The following is a 21292-nucleotide window of genomic DNA, read 5'->3' as shown; positions in this document are numbered from 1 at the left end:
GTCGCGGGTTGGGCGAGGGGTCGAAAATTCAAACTCCCTGGACCCTCTTGATTCTCGCTGTAATAATCGGTTTGGATGCTAAAACATTCCAGGGAGCGAAGACGGCTGATTTGGGGGGGTTTCGGGGGAAATATTGAACAAATATTATTTTGCTCAATTTTGGCCAATTTTGCCCAATTTTCCATGTCGCGGGTGGGGCGAGGGGGTCGAAAATTCAAACTCCCTGGACCCTCTTGATTCTCGCTGTAATAATCGGTTTGGATGCTAAAACATTCCAGGGAGCGAAGACGGCTGATTTGGGGGGGTTTCGGGGGAAATACTGAACAAATATTATTTTGCTCAATTTTGCCCAATTTTCCATGTCGTGGATGGGGCGAGGGGGTCGAAAATTCAAACTCCCTGGATCCTCTTGATTCTCGCTGTAATAATCGGTTAGGATGCTAAAACATCCCAAGGAGCAAAGACGGCTGATTTGGGGGGGTTTCGGGGAAAATATTGAACAAATATTATTTTGCTCAATTTTGCCCAATTTTCTTTGTCGCGGGTGGGGCGAGGGGGTAGAAAATTCAAACTCCCTGGATCCTCTTGATTCTCGCTGTAATAATCGGTTAGGATGCTAAAACATCCCAGGGAGCGAGGACGGCTGATTTTGGGGGGGTTTGGGGGGAAATATTGAACAAATATTATTTTGCTCAATTTTGGCCAATTTTGCCCAATTTTCCATGTCGCGGGTGGGGCGAGGGGGTCGAAAATTAAAGCCCCCTGGGTCCTCTTGATTCTCGCTGTAATAATCGGTTAGGATGCTAAAACATTCCAGGGAGCAAAGACGGCTGATTTGGGGGGGTTTCGGGGGAAATATTGAACAAATATTATTTTGCTCAATTTTGCCCAATTTTGCCCAATTTTCCATGTCGCGGGTGGGGCGAGGGGGTTGAAAATTCAAACTCCCTGGATCCTCTTGATTCTCGCTGTAATAATCGGTTAGGATGCTAAAACATCCCAGGGAGCGAAGACGGCTGAATTTGGGGGGTTTCGGGGGAAATATTGAACAAATATTATTTTGCTCAATTTTGGCCAATTTTGCCCAATTTTCCATGTCGCGGGTGGGGCGAGGGGGTCAAAAATTCAAACTCCCTGGATCCTCATGATTCTCGCTGTAATAATCGGTTAGGATGCTAAAACATCCCAGGGAGCGAAGACGGCTGATTTGGGGGGGTTTCGGGGGAAATATTGAACAAATATTATTTTGCTCAATTTTGGCCAATTTTGCCCAATTTTCCATGTCGCGGGTGGGGCGAGGGGGTCAAAAATTCAAACTCCCTGGATCCTCTTGATTCTCGCTGTAATAATCGGTTAGGATGCTAAAACATCCCAGGGAGCGAAGACGGCTGATTTGGGGGGGTTTCGGGGAAAATATTGAACAAATATTATTTTGCTCAATTTTGGCCAATTTTGCCCAATTTTCCATATCGTGGGTGGGGCAATGGGGTCGAAAATTCAAACTCCCTGGATCCTCTTGATTCTCGCTGTAATAATCGGTTAGGATGCTTAAACATCCCAGGGAGCAAAGACGGCTGATTTGGGGGGGTTTCGGGGGAAATATTGAACAAATATTATTTTGCTCACTTTTGGCCAATTTTGCCCAATTTTCCATGTCGCGGGTGGGGCGAGGGGGTCAAAAATTCAAACTCCCTGGATCCTCATGATTCTCGCTGTAATAATCGGTTAGGATGCTAAAACATCCCAGGGAGCGAAGACGGCTGATTTGGGGGGGTTTCGGGGGAAATATTGAACAAATATTATTTTGCTCAATTTTGGCCAATTTTGCCCAATTTTCCATGTCGCGGGTGGGGCGAGGGGGTCGAAAATTCAAACTCCCTGGATCCTCTTGATTCTCGCTGTAATAATCGGTTAGGATGCTAAAACATCCCAGGGAGCGAAGACGGCTGATTTGGGGGGGTTTCGGGGGAAATATTGAACAAATATTATTTTGCTCAATTTTGGCAAATTTTGCCCAATTTTCCATGCCGCGGGTGGGGCAATGGGGTTGAAAATTCGAACTTCCTGGATCCTCTTGATTCTCGCTGTAATAATCGGTTAGGATGCTAAAACATCCCAGGGAGCGAAGACGGCTGATTTGGGGGGGGGTTTCGGGGGAAATACTGAACAAATATTATTTTACTCAATTTTGTCCAATTTTGCCCAATTTTCCATGTCGCGGGTGGGGCGAGGGGGTCGAAAATTCAAAGTCCCTGGATCCTCTTGATTCTTGCTGTAATAATCGGTTAGGATGCTAAAACATCCCAAGGAGCGAAGACGGCTGATTAGGGGGGGGGTTTCGGGGGAAATATTGAACAAATATTATTTTGCTCAATTTTGGCCAATTTTGCCAAATTTTTCATGTCGCGGATGGGGCGAGGGGTCGAAAATTCAAACTCCCTGGATCCTCTTGATTCTCGCTGTAATAATCGGTTAGGATGCTAAAACATCCCAGGGAGCAAAGACGGCTGATTGGGGGGGTTTCGGGGGAAATATTGAACAAATATTATTTTGCTCAATTTTGCCCAATTTTGCCCAATTTTCCATGTCGAGGGTTGGGCGAGGGGGTCGAAAATTCAGACTTCCTGGATCCTCTTGATTCTCGCTGTAATAATCGGTTAGGATGCTAAAACATCCCAGGGAGCAAAGACGGCTGATTGGGGGGGTTTCGGGGGAAATATTGAACAAATATTATTTTGCTCAATTTTGGCCAATTTTGCCCAATTTTCCATGTCGCGGGTGGGGCGAGGGGGTCGAAAATTCAAACTCCCTGGATTCTCTTGATTCTTGCTGTAATAATCGGTTAGGATGCTAAAACATCCCAGGAGCGAAGACGGTTGATTTGGGGGGGTTTGGGGGGAAATATTGAACAAATCTTATTTTGCTCAATTTTGCCAAATTTTTCATGTCGCGGGTGGGGCGAGGGGTCGAAAATTCAAACTCCCTGGATCCTCTTGATTCTCGCTGTCATAATTGGTTAGGAAGCTAAAACATCTCAGGAAGCGAGGACGGCTGATTTGGGGGGGTTTCGGGGGAAATATTGAACAAATATTATTTTGCTCAATTTTGCCCAATTTTGCCCAATTTTCCATGTCGAGGGTTGGGCGAGGGGGTCGAAAATTCAGACTTCCTGGATCCTCTTGATTCTCGCTGTAATAATCGGTTAGGATGCTAAAACATCCCAGGGAGCAAAGACGGCTGATTGGGGGGGTTTCGGGGGAAATATTTAACAAATATTATTTTGCTCAATTTTGGCCAATTTTCCATGTCGCGGGTGGGGCGAGGGGGTCGAAAATTCAAACTCCCTGGATCCTCTTGATTCTTGCTGTAATAATCGGTTAGGATGCTAAAACATCTCAAGGAGCGAAGACGGCTGATTTGGGGGGGTTTGGGGGGAAATATTGAACAAATATTATTTTGCTCAATTTTGGCCAATTTTGCCCAATTTTCCATGTCGCGGGTGGGGCGAGGGGGTCGAAAATTCAAACTCCCTGGATCCTCTTGATTCTCGCTGTAATAATCGGTTAGGATGCTAAAACATCCCAGGAGCGAAGACGGCTGATTAGGGGGGGGTTTCGGGGGAAATTTTGAACAAATATTATTTTGCTCAATTTTGGCCAATTTTGCCAAATTTTTCATGTCGCGGGTGGGGCGAGGGGTCGAAAATTCAAACTCCCTGGATCCTCTTGATTCTCGCTGTCATAATTGGTTAGGAAGCTAAAACATCTCAGGAAGCGAGGACGGCTGATTTGGGGGGGTTTCGGGGGAAATATTGAACAAATATTATTTTGCTCAATTTTGCCCAATTTTGCCCAATTTTCCATGTCGAGGGTTGGGCGAGGGGGTCGAAAATTCAGACTTCCTGGATCCTCTTGATTCTCGCTGTAATAATCGGTTAGGATGCTAAAACATCCCAGGGAGCAAAGACGGCTGATTGGGGGGGTTTCGGGGGAAATATTTAACAAATATTATTTTGCTCAATTTTGGCCAATTTTCCATGTCGCGGGTGGGGCGAGGGGGTCGAAAATTCAAACTCCCTGGATCCTCTTGATTCTTGCTGTAATAATCGGTTAGGATGCTAAAACATCCCAAGGAGCGAAGACGGCTGATTTGGGGGGGTTTGGGGGGAAATATTGAACAAATATTATTTTGCTCAATTTTGGCCAATTTTGCCCAATTTTCCATGTCGCGGGTGGGGCGAGGGGGTCGAAAATTCAAACTCCCTGGATCCTCTTGATTCTCGCTTTAATAATCGGTTTGGATGCTAAAACATCCCAAGGAGCGAAGACGGCTGATTAGGGGGGGGTTTCGGGGGAAATTTTGAACAAATATTATTTTGCTCAATTTTGGCCAATTTTGCCAAATTTTTCATGTCGCGGGTTGGGCGAGGGGTCGAAAATTCAAACTCCCTGGACCCTCTTGATTCTCGCTGTAATAATCGGTTTGGATGCTAAAACATTCCAGGGAGCGAAGACGGCTGATTTGGGGGGGTTTCGGGGGAAATATTGAACAAATATTATTTTGCTCAATTTTGGCCAATTTTGCCCAATTTTCCATGTCGCGGGTGGGGCGAGGGGGTCGAAAATTCAAACTCCCTGGACCCTCTTGATTCTCGCTGTAATAATCGGTTTGGATGCTAAAACATTCCAGGGAGCGAAGACGGCTGATTTGGGGGGGTTTCGGGGGAAATACTGAACAAATATTATTTTGCTCAATTTTGCCCAATTTTCCATGTCGTGGATGGGGCGAGGGGGTCGAAAATTCAAACTCCCTGGATCCTCTTGATTCTCGCTGTAATAATCGGTTAGGATGCTAAAACATCCCAAGGAGCAAAGACGGCTGATTTGGGGGGGTTTCGGGGGAAATATTGAACAAATATTATTTTGCTCAATTTTGCCCAATTTTGCCCAATTTTCTTTGTCGCGGGTGGGGCGAGGGGGTAGAAAATTCAAACTCCCTGGATCCTCTTGATTCTCGCTGTAATAATCGGTTAGGATGCTAAAACATCCCAGGGAGCGAGGACGGCTGATTTTGGGGGGGTTTGGGGGAAAATATTGAACAAATATTATTTTGCTCAATTTTGGCCAATTTTGCCCAATTTTCCATGTCGCGGGTGGGGCGAGGGGGTCGAAAATTAAAGCCCCCTGGGTCCTCTTGATTCTCGCTGTAATAATCGGTTAGGATGCTAAAACATTCCAGGGAGCAAAGACGGCTGATTTGGGGGGGTTTCGGGGGAAATATTGAACAAATATTATTTTGCTCAATTTTGCCCAATTTTGCCCAATTTTCCATGTCGCGGGTGGGGCGAGGGGGTTGAAAATTCAAACTCCCTGGATCCTCTTGATTCTCGCTGTAATAATCGGTTAGGATGCTAAAACATCCCAGGGAGCGAAGACGGCTGATTTTGGGGGGTTTCGGGGGAAATATTGAACAAATATTATTTTGCTCAATTTTGGCCAATTTTGCCCAATTTTCCATGTCGCGGGTGGGGCGAGGGGGTCAAAAATTCAAACTCCCTGGATCCTCATGATTCTCGCTGTAATAATCGGTTAGGATGCTAAAACATCCCAGGGAGCGAAGACGGCTGATTTGGGGGGGTTTCGGGGGAAATATTGAACAAATATTATTTTGCTCAATTTTGGCCAATTTTGCCCAATTTTCCATGTCGCGGGTGGGGCGAGGGGGTCGAAAATTCAAACTCCCTGGATCCTCTTGATTCTCGCTGTAATAATCGGTTAGGATGCTAAAACATCCCAGGGAGCGAAGACGGCTGATTTGGGGGGGTTTCGGGGGAAATATTGAACAAATATTATTTTGCTCAATTTTGGCAAATTTTGCCCAATTTTCCATGCCGCGGGTGGGGCAATGGGGTTGAAAATTCGAACTTCCTGGATCCTCTTGATTCTCGCTGTAATAATCGGTTAGGATGCTAAAACATCCCAGGGAGCGAAGACGGCTGATTTGGGGGGGGTTTCGGGGGAAATATTGAACAAATATTATTTTACTCAATTTTGTCCAATTTTGCCCAATTTTCCATGTCGCGGGTGGGTCGAGGGGGTCAAAAATTCAAACTCCCTGGATCCTCTTGATTCTCGCTGTAATAATCGGTTAGGATGCTAAAACATCCCAGGGAGCGAAGACGGCTGATTTGGGGGGGTTTCCGGGGAAATATTGAACAAATATTATTTTGCTCAATTTTGGCCAAATTTGCCCAATTTTCCATGTCGCGGGTGGGGCGAGGGGGTCGAAAATTTAAACTCCCTGGATCCTCTTGATTCTCGCTGTAATAATCAGTTAGGATGCTAAAACATCCCAGGGAGCGAAGACGTCTGATTTGGGGGGGTTTCGGGGGAAATATTATTTTTCTCAATTTTGGCCAATTTTTCCCAATTTTCCATGTCGTGGGTGGGACAATGGGGTAGAAAATTCAAACTCCCTGGATCCTCTTGATTCTCGCTGTAATAATCGGTTAGGATGCTAAAACATCCCAGGGAGCAAAGACGGCTGATTTGTGGGGGTTTCGGGGGAAATATTGAACAAATATTATTTTGCTTAATTTTGGCCAATTTTGCCCAATTTTCCATGTCGCGGGTGGGGCGAGGGGGTCGAAAATTCAAGCTCCCTGGATCCTCTTGATTCTCGCTGTAATAATCGGTTAGGATGCTAAAACATTCCAGGGAGCGAAGACGGCTGATTTGGGGGGGTTTCCGGGGAAATATTGAACAAATATTATTTTGCTCAATTTTGGCCAAATTTGCCCAATTTTCCATGTCGCGGGTGGGGCGAGGGGGTCGAAAATTTAAACTCCCTGGATCCTCTTGATTCTCGCTGTAATAATCAGTTAGGATGCTAAAACATCCCAGGGAGCGAAGACGGCTGATTTGGGGGGGTTTCGGGGGAAATATTATTTAGCTCAATTTTGCCCAATTTTGCCCAATTTTCCATGTCGTGGGTGGGGCAATGGGGTCGAAAATTCAAACTCCCTGGATCCTCTTGATTCTCGCTGTAATAATCGGTTAGGATGCTAAAACATCCCAGGGAGCAAAGACGGCTGATTTGGGGGGGTTTCGGGGGAAATATTGAACAAATATTATTTTGCTTAATTTTGGCCAATTTTGCCCAATTTTCCATGTCGCGGGTGGGGCGAGGGGGTCGAAAATTCAAACTCCCTGGATCCTCTTGATTCTCGCTGTAATAATCGGTTAGGATGCTAAAACATTCCAGGGAGCGAAGACGGCTGATTTGGGGGGGTTTCGGGGGAAATATTGAACAAATATTATTTTGCTCAATTTTGCCCAATTTTGCCCAATTTTCCATGTCGTGAGTGGGGCGAGGGGGTCGAAAATTTAAACTCCCTGGATCCTCTTGATTCTCGCTGTAATAATCAGTTAGGATGCTAAAACATCCCAGGGAGCGAAGACGGCTGATTTGGGGGGGTTTCGGGGGAAATATTGAACAAATATTATTTTGCTCAATTTTGGCCAATTTTGCCCAATTTTCCATGTCGCGGGTGGGGCGAGGGGGTCGAAAATTCAAACTCCCTGGATCCTCTTGATTCTCGCTGTAATAATCGGTTAGGATGCTAAAACATCCCAGGGAGCGAAGACGGCTGATTTGGGGGGGTTTCGGGGGAAATATTGAACAAATATTATTTTGCTCAATTTTGGCCAAATTTGCCCAATTTTCCATGTCGCGGGTGGGGCGAGGGGGTCGAAAATTCAAACTCCCTGGATCCTCTTGATTCTCATGATTCTCGCTGTAATAATCGGTTAGGATGCTAAAACTTGAACAAATATTATTTTGCTCAATTTTGGCCAATTTTGCCCAATTTTTCATGTCGCGGGTGGGGGGAGGGGGTCAAAAATTCAAACTCCCTGGATCCTCATGATTCTCGCTGTAATAATCGGTTAGGATGCTAAAATATCCCAGGGAGCGAAGACGGCTGATTTGGGGGGGTTTCGGGGAAAATATTGAACAAATATTATTTTGCTCAATTTTGGCCAATTTTGCCCAATTTTCCATATCGTGGGTGGGGCAATGGGGTCGAAAATTCAAACTCCCTGGATCCTCTTGATTCTCGCTGTAATAATCGGTTAGGATGCTTAAACATCCCAGGGAGCAAAGACGGCTGATTTGGGGGGGTTTCGGGGGAAATATTGAACAAATATTATTTTGCTCACTTTTGGCCAATTTTGCCCAATTTTCCATGTCGCGGGTGGGGCGAGGGGGTCAAAAATTCAAACTCCCTGGATCCTCATGATTCTCGCTGTAATAATCGGTTAGGATGCTAAAACATCCCAGGGAGCGAAGACGGCTGATTTGGGGGGGTTTCGGGGGAAATATTGAACAAATATTATTTTGCTCAATTTTGGCCAATTTTGCCCAATTTTCCATGTCGCGGGTGGGGCGAGGGGGTCGAAAATTCAAACTCCCTGGATCCTCTTGATTCTCGCTGTAATAATCGGTTAGGATGCTAAAACATCCCAGGGAGCGAAGACGGCTGATTTGGGGGGGTTTCGGGGGAAATATTGAACAAATATTATTTTGCTCAATTTTGGCCAAATTTGCCCAATTTTCCATGTCGCGGGTGGGGCGAGGGGGTCGAAAATTCAAACTCCCTGGATCCTCTTGATTCTCTTGATTCTCGCTGTAATAATCGGTTAGGATGCTAAAACATTCCAGGGAGCGAAGACGGCTGATTTGGGGGGGTTTCGGGGGAAATATTGAACAAATATTATTTTGCTCAATTTTGGCCAATTTTGCCCAATTTTTCATGTCGCGGGTGGGGGGAGGGGGTCAAAAATTCAAACTCCCTGGATCCTCATGATTCTCGCTGTAATAATCGGTTAGGATGCTAAAATATCCCAGGGAGCGAAGACGGCTGATTTGGGGGGGTTTCGGGGAAAATATTGAACAAATATTATTTTGCTCAATTTTGGCCAATTTTGCCCAATTTTCCATATCGTGGGTGGGGCAATGGGGTCGAAAATTCAAACTCCCTGGATCCTCTTGATTCTCGCTGTAATAATCGGTTAGGATGCTTAAACATCCCAGGGAGCAAAGACGGCTGATTTGGGGGGGTTTCGGGGGAAATATTGAACAAATATTATTTTGCTCACTTTTGGCCAATTTTGCCCAATTTTCCATGTCGCGGGTGGGGCGAGGGGGTCAAAAATTCGAACTTCCTGGATCCTCTTGATTCTCGCTGTAATAATCGGTTAGGATGCTAAAACATCCCAGGGAGCGAAGACGGCTGATTTGGGGGGGGTTTCGGGGGAAATACTGAACAAATATTATTTTACTCAATTTTGTCCAATTTTGCCCAATTTTCCATGTCGCGGGTGGGGCGAGGGGGTCGAAAATTCAAAGTCCCTGGATCCTCTTGATTCTTGCTGTAATAATCGGTTAGGATGCTAAAACATCCCAAGGAGCGAAGACGGCTGATTAGGGGGGGGGTTTCGGGGGAAATATTGAACAAATATTATTTTGCTCAATTTTGGCCAATTTTGCCAAATTTTTCATGTCGCGGATGGGGCGAGGGGTCGAAAATTCAAACTCCCTGGATCCTCTTGATTCTCGCTGTAATAATCGGTTAGGATGCTAAAACATCCCAGGGAGCAAAGACGGCTGATTGGGGGGGTTTGGGGGGAAATATTGAACAAATATTATTTTGCTCAATTTTGGCCAATTTTGCCCAATTTTCCATGTCGCGGGTGGGGCGAGGGGGTCGAAAATTCAAACTCCCTGGATCCTCTTGATTCTCGCTTTAATAATCGGTTTGGATGCTAAAACATCCCAAGGAGCGAAGACGGCTGATTAGGGGGGGGTTTCGGGGGAAATTTTGAACAAATATTATTTTGCTCAATTTTGGCCAATTTTGCCAAATTTTTCATGTCGCGGGTTGGGCGAGGGGTCGAAAATTCAAACTCCCTGGACCCTCTTGATTCTCGCTGTAATAATCGGTTTGGATGCTAAAACATTCCAGGGAGCGAAGACGGCTGATTTGGGGGGGTTTCGGGGGAAATATTGAACAAATATTATTTTGCTCAATTTTGGCCAATTTTGCCCAATTTTCCATGTCGCGGGTGGGGCGAGGGGGTCGAAAATTCAAACTCCCTGGACCCTCTTGATTCTCGCTGTAATAATCGGTTTGGATGCTAAAACATTCCAGGGAGCGAAGACGGCTGATTTGGGGGGGTTTCGGGGGAAATACTGAACAAATATTATTTTGCTCAATTTTGCCCAATTTTCCATGTCGTGGATGGGGCGAGGGGGTCGAAAATTCAAACTCCCTGGATCCTCTTGATTCTCGCTGTAATAATCGGTTAGGATGCTAAAACATCCCAAGGAGCAAAGACGGCTGATTTGGGGGGGTTTCGGGGGAAATATTGAACAAATATTATTTTGCTCAATTTTGCCCAATTTTGCCCAATTTTCTTTGTCGCGGGTGGGGCGAGGGGGTAGAAAATTCAAACTCCCTGGATCCTCTTGATTCTCGCTGTAATAATCGGTTAGGATGCTAAAACATCCCAGGGAGCGAGGACGGCTGATTTTGGGGGGGTTTGGGGGGAAATATTGAACAAATATTATTTTGCTCAATTTTGGCCAATTTTGCCCAATTTTCCATGTCGCGGGTGGGGCGAGGGGGTCGAAAATTAAAGCCCCCTGGGTCCTCTTGATTCTCGCTGTAATAATCGGTTAGGATGCTAAAACATTCCAGGGAGCAAAGACGGCTGATTTGGGGGGGTTTCGGGGGAAATATTGAACAAATATTATTTTGCTCAATTTTGCCCAATTTTGCCCAATTTTCCATGTCGCGGGTGGGGCGAGGGGGTTGAAAATTCAAACTCCCTGGATCCTCTTGATTCTCGCTGTAATAATCGGTTAGGATGCTAAAACATCCCAGGGAGCGAAGACGGCTGATTTTGGGGGGTTTCGGGGGAAATATTGAACAAATATTATTTTGCTCAATTTTGGCCAATTTTGCCCAATTTTCCATGTCGCGGGTGGGGCGAGGGGGTCAAAAATTCAAACTCCCTGGATCCTCATGATTCTCGCTGTAATAATCGGTTAGGATGCTAAAACATCCCAGGGAGCGAAGACGGCTGATTTGGGGGGGTTTCGGGGGAAATATTGAACAAATATTATTTTGCTCAATTTTGGCCAATTTTGCCCAATTTTCCATGTCGCGGGTGGGGCGAGGGGGTCGAAAATTCAAACTCCCTGGATCCTCTTGATTCTCGCTGTAATAATCGGTTAGGATGCTAAAACATCCCAGGGAGCGAAGACGGCTGATTTGGGGGGGTTTCGGGGGAAATATTGAACAAATATTATTTTGCTCAATTTTGGCAAATTTTGCCCAATTTTCCATGCCGCGGGTGGGGCAATGGGGTTGAAAATTCGAACTTCCTGGATCCTCTTGATTCTCGCTGTAATAATCGGTTAGGATGCTAAAACATCCCAGGGAGCGAAGACGGCTGATTTTGGGGGGGTTTCGGGGGAAATATTGAACAAATATTATTTTACTCAATTTTGTCCAATTTTGCCCAATTTTCCATGTCGCGGGTGGGTCGAGGGGGTCAAAAATTCAAACTCCCTGGATCCTCTTGATTCTCGCTGTAATAATCGGTTAGGATGCTAAAACATCCCAGGGAGCGAAGACGGCTGATTTGGGGGGGTTTCCGGGGAAATATTGAACAAATATTATTTTGCTCAATTTTGGCCAAATTTGCCCAATTTTCCATGTCGCGGGTGGGGCGAGGGGGTCGAAAATTTAAACTCCCTGGATCCTCTTGATTCTCGCTGTAATAATCAGTTAGGATGCTAAAACATCCCAGGGAGCGAAGACGTCTGATTTGGGGGGGTTTCAGGGGAAATATTATTTTTCTCAATTTTGGCCAATTTTTCCCAATTTTCCATGTCGTGGGTGGGACAATGGGGTAGAAAATTCAAACTCCCTGGATCCTCTTGATTCTCGCTGTAATAATCGGTTAGGATGCTAAAACATCCCAGGGAGCAAAGACGGCTGATTTGGGGGGGTTTCGGGGGAAATATTGAACAAATATTATTTTGCTTAATTTTGGCCAATTTTGCCCAATTTTCCATGTCGCGGGTGGGGCGAGGGGGTCGAAAATTCAAGCTCCCTGGATCCTCTTGATTCTCGCTGTAATAATCGGTTAGGATGCTAAAACATTCCAGGGAGCGAAGACGGCTGATTTGGGGGGGTTTCCGGGGAAATATTGAACAAATATTATTTTGCTCAATTTTGGCCAAATTTGCCCAATTTTCCATGTCGCGGGTGGGGCGAGGGGGTCGAAAATTTAAACTCCCTGGATCCTCTTGATTCTCGCTGTAATAATCAGTTAGGATGCTAAAACATCCCAGGGAGCGAAGACGGCTGATTTGGGGGGGTTTCGGGGGAAATATTATTTAGCTCAATTTTGCCCAATTTTGCCCAATTTTCCATGTCGTGGGTGGGGCAATGGGGTCGAAAATTCAAACTCCCTGGATCCTCTTGATTCTCGCTGTAATAATCGGTTAGGATGCTAAAACATCCCAGGGAGCAAAGACGGCTGATTTGGGGGGGTTTCGGGGGAAATATTGAACAAATATTATTTTGCTTAATTTTGGCCAATTTTGCCCAATTTTCCATGTCGCGGGTGGGGCGAGGGGGTCGAAAATTCAAACTCCCTGGATCCTCTTGATTCTCGCTGTAATAATCGGTTAGGATGCTAAAACATTCCAGGGAGCGAAGACGGCTGATTTGGGGGGGTTTCGGGGGAAATATTGAACAAATATTATTTTGCTCAATTTTGGCCAATTTTGCCCAATTTTCCATGTCGTGAGTGGGGCGAGGGGGTCGAAAATTTAAACTCCCTGGATCCTCTTGATTCTCGCTGTAATAATCAGTTAGGATGCTAAAACATCCCAGGGAGCGAAGACGGCTGATTTGGGGGGGTTTCGGGGGAAATATTGAACAAATATTATTTTGCTCAATTTTGGCCAATTTTGCCCAATTTTCCATGTCGCGGGTGGGGCGAGGGGGTCGAAAATTCAAACTCCCTGGATCCTCTTGATTCTCGCTGTAATAATCGGTTAGGATGCTAAAACATCCCAGGGAGCGAAGACGGCTGATTTGGGGGGGTTTCGGGGGAAATATTGAACAAATATTATTTTGCTCAATTTTGGCCAAATTTGCCCAATTTTCCATGTCGCGGGTGGGGCGAGGGGGTCGAAAATTCAAACTCCCTGGATCCTCTTGATTCTCATGATTCTCGCTGTAATAATCGGTTAGGATGCTAAAACTTGAACAAATATTATTTTGCTCAATTTTGGCCAATTTTGCCCAATTTTTCATGTCGCGGGTGGGGGGAGGGGGTCAAAAATTCAAACTCCCTGGATCCTCATGATTCTCGCTGTAATAATCGGTTAGGATGCTAAAATATCCCAGGGAGCGAAGACGGCTGATTTGGGGGGGTTTCGGGGAAAATATTGAACAAATATTATTTTGCTCAATTTTGGCCAATTTTGCCCAATTTTCCATATCGTGGGTGGGGCAATGGGGTCGAAAATTCAAACTCCCTGGATCCTCTTGATTCTCGCTGTAATAATCGGTTAGGATGCTTAAACATCCCAGGGAGCAAAGACGGCTGATTTGGGGGGGTTTCGGGGGAAATATTGAACAAATATTATTTTGCTCACTTTTGGCCAATTTTGCCCAATTTTCCATGTCGCGGGTGGGGCGAGGGGGTCGAAAATTCAAACTCCCTGGATCCTCTTGATTCTCGCTGTAATAATCGGTTAGGATGCTAAAACATCCCAGGGAGCGAAGACGGCTGATTTGGGGGGGTTTCGGGGGAAATATTGAACAAATATTATTTTGCTCAATTTTGGCCAAATTTGCCCAATTTTCCATGTCGCGGGTGGGGCGAGGGGGTCGAAAATTCAAACTCCCTGGATCCTCTTGATTCTCTTGATTCTCGCTGTAATAATCGGTTAGGATGCTAAAACATTCCAGGGAGCGAAGACGGCTGATTTGGGGGGGTTTCGGGGGAAATATTGAACAAATATTATTTTGCTCAATTTTGGCCAATTTTGCCCAATTTTTCATGTCGCGGGTGGGGGGAGGGGGTCAAAAATTCAAACTCCCTGGATCCTCATGATTCTCGCTGTAATAATCGGTTAGGATGCTAAAATATCCCAGGGAGCGAAGACGGCTGATTTGGGGGGGTTTCGGGGAAAATATTGAACAAATATTATTTTGCTCAATTTTGGCCAATTTTGCCCAATTTTCCATATCGTGGGTGGGGCAATGGGGTCGAAAATTCAAACTCCCTGGATCCTCTTGATTCTCGCTGTAATAATCGGTTAGGATGCTTAAACATCCCAGGGAGCAAAGACGGCTGATTTGGGGGGGTTTCGGGGGAAATATTGAACAAATATTATTTTGCTCACTTTTGGCCAATTTTGCCCAATTTTCCATGTCGCGGGTGGGGCGAGGGGGTCAAAAATTCGAACTTCCTGGATCCTCTTGATTCTCGCTGTAATAATCGGTTAGGATGCTAAAACATCCCAGGGAGCGAAGACGGCTGATTTGGGGGGGGTTTCGGGGGAAATACTGAACAAATATTATTTTACTCAATTTTGTCCAATTTTGCCCAATTTTCCATGTCGCGGGTGGGGCGAGGGGGTCGAAAATTCAAAGTCCCTGGATCCTCTTGATTCTTGCTGTAATAATCGGTTAGGATGCTAAAACATCCCAAGGAGCGAAGACGGCTGATTAGGGGGGGGGTTTCGGGGGAAATATTGAACAAATATTATTTTGCTCAATTTTGGCCAATTTTGCCAAATTTTTCATGTCGCGGATGGGGCGAGGGGTCGAAAATTCAAACTCCCTGGATCCTCTTGATTCTCGCTGTAATAATCGGTTAGGATGCTAAAACATCCCAGGGAGCAAAGACGGCTGATTGGGGGGGTTTGGGGGGAAATATTGAACAAATATTATTTTGCTCAATTTTGGCCAATTTTGCCCAATTTTCCATGTCGCGGGTGGGGCGAGGGGGTCGAAAATTCAAACTCCCTGGATCCTCTTGATTCTTGCTGTAATAATCGGTTAGGATACTAAAACATCCCAGGAGCGAAGACGGCTGATTTGGGGGGGTTTGGGGGGAAATATTGAACAAATATTATTTTGCTCAATTTTGGCCAATTTTGCCCAATTTTCCATGTCGAGGGTTGGGCGAGGGGGTCGAAAATTCAGACTTCCTGGATCCTCTTGATTCTCGCTGTAATAATCGGTTAGGATGCTAAAACATCCCAGGGAGCAAAGACGGCTGATTGGGGGGGTTTCGGGGGAAATATTTAACAAATATTATTTTGCTCAATTTTGGCCAATTTTCCATGTCGCGGGTGGGGCGAGGGGGTCGAAAATTCAAACTCCCTGGATCCTCTTGATTCTTGCTGTAATAATCGGTTAGGATGCTAAAACATCCCAAGGAGCGAAGACGGCTGATTTGGGGGGGTTTGGGGGGAAATATTGAACAAATATTATTTTGCTCAATTTTGGCCAATTTTGCCCAATTTTCCATGTCGCGGGTGGGGCGAGGGGGTCGAAAATTCAAACTCCCTGGATCCTCTTGATTCTCGCTGTAATAATCGGTTAGGATGCTAAAACATCCCAAGGAGCGAAGACGGCTGATTAGGGGGGGGTTTCGGGGGAAATTTTGAACAAATATTATTTTGCTCAATTTTGGCCAATTTTGCCAAATTTTTCATGTCGCGGGTGGGGCGAGGGGTCGAAAATTCAAACTCCCTGGACCCTCTTGATTCTCGCTGTAATAATCGGTTTGGATGCTAAAACATTCCAGGGAGCGAAGACGGCTGATTTGGGGGGGTTTCGGGGGAAATATTGAACAAATATTATTTTGCTCAATTTTGGCCAATTTTGCCCAATTTTCCATGTCGCGGGTGGGGCGAGGGGGTCGAAAATTCAAACTCCCTGGACCCTCTTGATTCTCGCTGTAATAATCGGTTTGGATGCTAAAACATTCCAGGGAGCGAAGACGGCTGATTTGGGGGGGTTTCGGGGGAAATACTGAACAAATATTATTTTGCTCAATTTTGCCCAATTTTCCATGTCGTGGATGGGGCGAGGGGGTCGAAAATTCAAACTCCCTGGATCCTCTTGATTCTCGCTGTAATAATCGGTTAGGATGCTAAAACATCCCAAGGAGCAAAGACGGCTGATTTGGGGGGGTTTCGGGGGAAATATTGAACAAATATTATTTTGCTCAATTTTGCCCAATTTTGCCCAATTTTCTTTGTCGCGGGTGGGGCGAGGGGGTAGAAAATTCAAACTCCCTGGATCCTCTTGATTCTCGCTGTAATAATCGGTTAGGATGCTAAAACATCCCAGGGAGCGAGGACGGCTGATTTGGGGGGGTTTGGGGGGAAATATTGAACAAATATTATTTTGCTCAATTTTGGCCAATTTTGCCCAATTTTCCATGTCGCGGGTGGGGCGAGGGGGTCGAAAATTCAAACTCCCTGGATCCTCTTGATTCTCGCTGTAATAATCGGTTAGGATGCTAAAACATCCCAGGGAGCGAAGACGGCTGATTTTGGGGGGTTTCGGGGGAAATATTGAACAAATATTATTTTGCTCAATTTTGGCCAATTTTGCCCAATTTTCCATGTCGCAGGGGTCGAAAATTCAAACTCCCTGGATCCTCTTGATTCTCGCTGTAATAATCGGTTAGGATGCTAAAACATTCCAGGGAGCGGAGACGGCTGATTTGGGGGGGGTTTCGGGGGAAATATTGAACAAATATTATTTTGCTCAATTTTGCCAAATTTTTCCCAATTTTCCCATTGCGGGTGGGGCGAGGGGGTCGAAAATTCAAACTCCCTGGATCCTCTTGATTCTTGCTGTAATAATCGGTTAGGATGCTAAAACATCCCAGGGAGCGAAGACGGCTGATTGGGGGGGGGGGGTTCGGTGGAAATATTGAACAAATATTATTTTGCTCAATTTTGGCCAATTTTGCCCAATTTTCCTTGTTGCGGGTGGGGCGAGGGGGTCGAAAATTCAAACTCCCTGGATCCTCTTGATTCTCGCTGTAATAATCGGTTAGGATGCTAAAACATCCCATCCCAGGAAGCGAAGACGGCTGATTTTGGGGGGGTTTCGGGGGCAATATTAAACAAAAATTATTTTGCTCAATTTTGGCCAATTTTGGCCAATTTTCCATGTCGCGGGTGGGGCGAGGGGGTCGAAGATTCAAACTCCCTGCGCCAAGGGTTAATAATATAAGACGTAAGTAAATAAACTAGACAACTTTGAGGTTAAGTGTGACTGTCTTTAATGACCATGGCCAAGAGACCAACACTAGATGGCGCGCTTACAATTTGCGGTTGCAACATCGAATCATCATAATACTAATACAACATACTGGTGTAACTGCCTTTTACTTTTCTCTCCTCTTTTACAATATAATCTGAATCTAACAAAATCATGATGATTCGTAACTAGCTCACTATTAAATAAAAGGGTTAGACCTTCGTTGGTGTAAGACTCTAATAAATATAGACACCAATGTATCATAACGAGTTGAATATTAAACTAATATATTAATACAACAAAGGTCACAATACAAATAACATCAAATGGCACTGGATCTTCTTGATTCTCGCTGTAATAATCGGTTAGGATGCTAAAACATCCCAGGGAGCAAAGACGGCTGATTTGGGGGGGTGGGGGTTTCGGGGGCTATATTAAACAAAAATTATTTGCTCAATTTTGGCCAATTTTGGCCAATTTTCCATGTCGCGGGTGGGGCGCGAGGGGGTCGAAAATTCAAACTCCCTGGATCTTCTTGAATCTCGCTGTAATAATCGGTTAGGATGCTACATGTATCTTCATTTGAAGTATTCATATATTGCGTTTGTAAATCATTTTTCTAACATATTTTTCTAAGTTAAAAAATTTGAAGCCTAAATGAAACACTTGTACTCTCCTTGTAATATTGCACCCTAAGTGATAAAAGGTGAAATTGTCCTTATTATTGTTTGCACCCAGAAATGTTCGTTTGCACAATAAAAGGGGCAACATTTTACCTTTTAAGGTGTATGTTAAAAAAAATTAACTTTCATTACATGGTTCAAATCTGCACCCTATATGGTGCTTAATGTAGCTTATGTTACACCCATGAAGGTGCACAAATGAGCATTGCTCTCTCTAGCACCCCTTACTGTACCAACCCCTAAGGCTCAAATTTGAACCCTGATTCTTAGTGTGTTCATCAAACCATTTCAAGGTTGAATGACTAGACCTCATTCACAATGCACTCATGGATAGAATTCATTTTTACACAGTTCTTATAATAGCCAGTGAAACTGTACCAAAAGTCCAACACCCCTGTCAAATATATTTGACAAAATCTGTAATGATAACAATATTTTTTAAAGAAGGGACTTCAGTTGGTGTTGTTGATACAAAATGTACATATGAATTCATTCTCATCTGTTACTATGGAAAAATTTGGTATTCACTTTTCTAACAGGTGAACCACACAAACGGTGAGAAGAGGTAGAAAGAAAGAGGGGGACAGCGACTGGAAGGAGATGGAAGTCCAGACACTCTGCCACTGTGTGCCATTGAACAAGAAATCTCTCTTTGGATAAGGGGGTCAAGCTTCTAGTATGAAGGTGAGTTTGTATATAAAGTTGTATTTATTGAACATTCTACTTGTAAATACAAGTATACTGTAGGGTAATATTTATTTTTGTCTCACCTGCATAGCAGAGTGAGACTATAGGCGCCGCTTTTCCGACAGCGGCGGCGGCGTCAACACCAAATCTTAACCTGAGGTTAAGTTTTTGAAATGACAGCATAACTTAGAAAGTATATGGACCTAGTTCATGAAACTTGGCCATAATGTTAATCAAGTATTATTAAACATCCTGCCTGAGTTTCATGTCACATGATCAAGGTCAAAGGTCATTTAGGGTCAATGAACTTTGGCCGAATTAGGGGTATCTGTTGAATTACCATCATAACTTTAAAAGTTTATAGATCTGATTTATGAAACTTGGACATAATAGTAATCAAGTATTACTGAACATCCTGTGCAAGTTTCAGGTCACATGGTCAAGGTCAAAGGTCATTTAGGGTCAATGAACTTTGGTCAAATTGGGGTATTTGTTGAATTACTGCCATAACTTTGAAAGTGTGTTGGTCTAGTTCATAAAACTTGGACATAAGAGTAATCAAGTATCACTGAACATCCTGTGCGCATTTTAGGTCACATGACCAAGGTCAAAGGTCAATGAACTTTGGCCATAATGGGGGTATCTGTTGAATTACCATCATAACTTTGAAAGTTGAAGGATCTGACTCTTGAAACTTGGACACAAGACTAATAAAGTATCACTGAACATCCTTTGCGAGTTTCAGGTCACATGATCAAGGTCAAAGGTCATGTAAGGTCAATGAACTTTGGCCACGTTGGGGGTATTTGTTGAATTACCATCATATCTCTATAAGTGTATGGGTTTAGTTCATAAAACGTGGTAATAAGAGTAACCAAGTATCACTAAACATCTTGTGCGAGTTATATAGTAGTTTTCAAAATCAGCACTGCTGCTATATTGAATCGAGTGATGCAGGTGAGACGGCCAGAGGCATTCCACTTGTTTTATTTATTTTACTCTTAAGAGCGGTTGTAAATGTGATGTACTGTTATATCTATTTAATTCATCCACATCTTGTAATAAATTCATCTTAAATTTACTCACAAAAATGGATAATATCAATCTCATGAATTTTTATAGAATGTCAAGTTTGAATTGACATCTGAGCCCTCTTAATATTTCAATCAATGACAATATAATTATGGAATGCATTCTCAAAAATATGTAAGAGCAAGAACAATGTAACTCGTCAAAATGAAAACAAAATCTAGGTAGACTATTGGATCCATACTATTGTAACAATTATTTTCCACTTAACTTTTGCAAGAGATTCAGATTCAGTTGATTTTATTTTTTATTAGAATCTCAACAAAGAGACTAACAATGTGAGCTTACAAGCATAAACACAATATAAGTGCATTTAAGAATAAAATAGTAGTAGTAGAGATAGGTGGTAAGTTGGTAACATAAACATGACCTTGACCTCAATACCTCGTTGTATTTGTTGAATTACTGCCATAACTTTAAAAGTGTGTTGGTCTAGTTCATAAAACTTGGACATAAGAGTAATCAAGTATCACTGAACATCCTGTGCGCATTTTAGGTCACATGACCAAGGTCAAAGGTCAATGAACTTTGGCCATAATGGGGGTATCTGTTGAATTACCATCATAACTTTGAAAGTTGATGGATCTGACTCTTGAAACTTGGACACAAGACTAATAAAGTATCACTGAACATCCTGTGCGAGTTTCAGGTCACATGATCAAGGTCAAAGGTCATGTAAGGTCAATGAACTTTGGCCACGTTGGGGGTATTTGTTGAATTACCATCATACATTCTCTATAAGTGTATGGGTTTAGTTCATAAAACGTGGAAATAAGAGTAACCAAGTATCACTAAACATCTTGTGCGAGTTATAGTAGTTTTCAAAATCAGCACTGCTGCTATATTGAATTGCGTGATGCAGGTGAGACGGCCAGAGGCATTCCACTTGTTTTATTTATTTTACTCTTAAGAGCGGTTGTAAATGTGATGTACTGTTATATCTATTTAATTCATCCACATCTTGTAATAAATTCATCTTAAATTTACTCACAAAAATGGATAATATCAATCTCATGAATTTTTATAGAATGTCAAGTTTGAATTGACATCTGAGCCCTCTTAATATTTCAATCAATGACAATATAATTATGGAATGCATTCTCAAAAATATGTAAGAGCAAGAACAATGTAACTCGTCAAAATGAAAACAAAATCTAGGTAGACTATTGGATCCATACTATTGTAACAATTATTTTCCACTTAACTTTTGCAAGAGATTCAGATTCAGTTGATTTTATTTTTTATTAGAATCTCAACAAAGAGACTAACAATGTGAGCTTACAAGCATAAACACAATATAAGTGCATTTAAGAATAAACTAGTAGTAGTAGAGATAGATGGTAAGTTGGTAACATAAACATGACCTTGACCTCAATTTTGTGTTCATGTATTTTCCCCCCATTTCTTGTTCTTCCCCTCTTCTAAAGTTCTCTTATTTCCCCCACTACTAGAGGTG

The sequence above is a fragment of the Lytechinus pictus genome, chromosome 7 (assembly GCF_037042905.1).
Source record: "Lytechinus pictus isolate F3 Inbred chromosome 7, Lp3.0, whole genome shotgun sequence".
NCBI lineage: Eukaryota > Metazoa > Echinodermata > Echinoidea > Temnopleuroida > Toxopneustidae > Lytechinus > Lytechinus pictus.
This window is presented reverse-complemented; position numbering follows the sequence as displayed.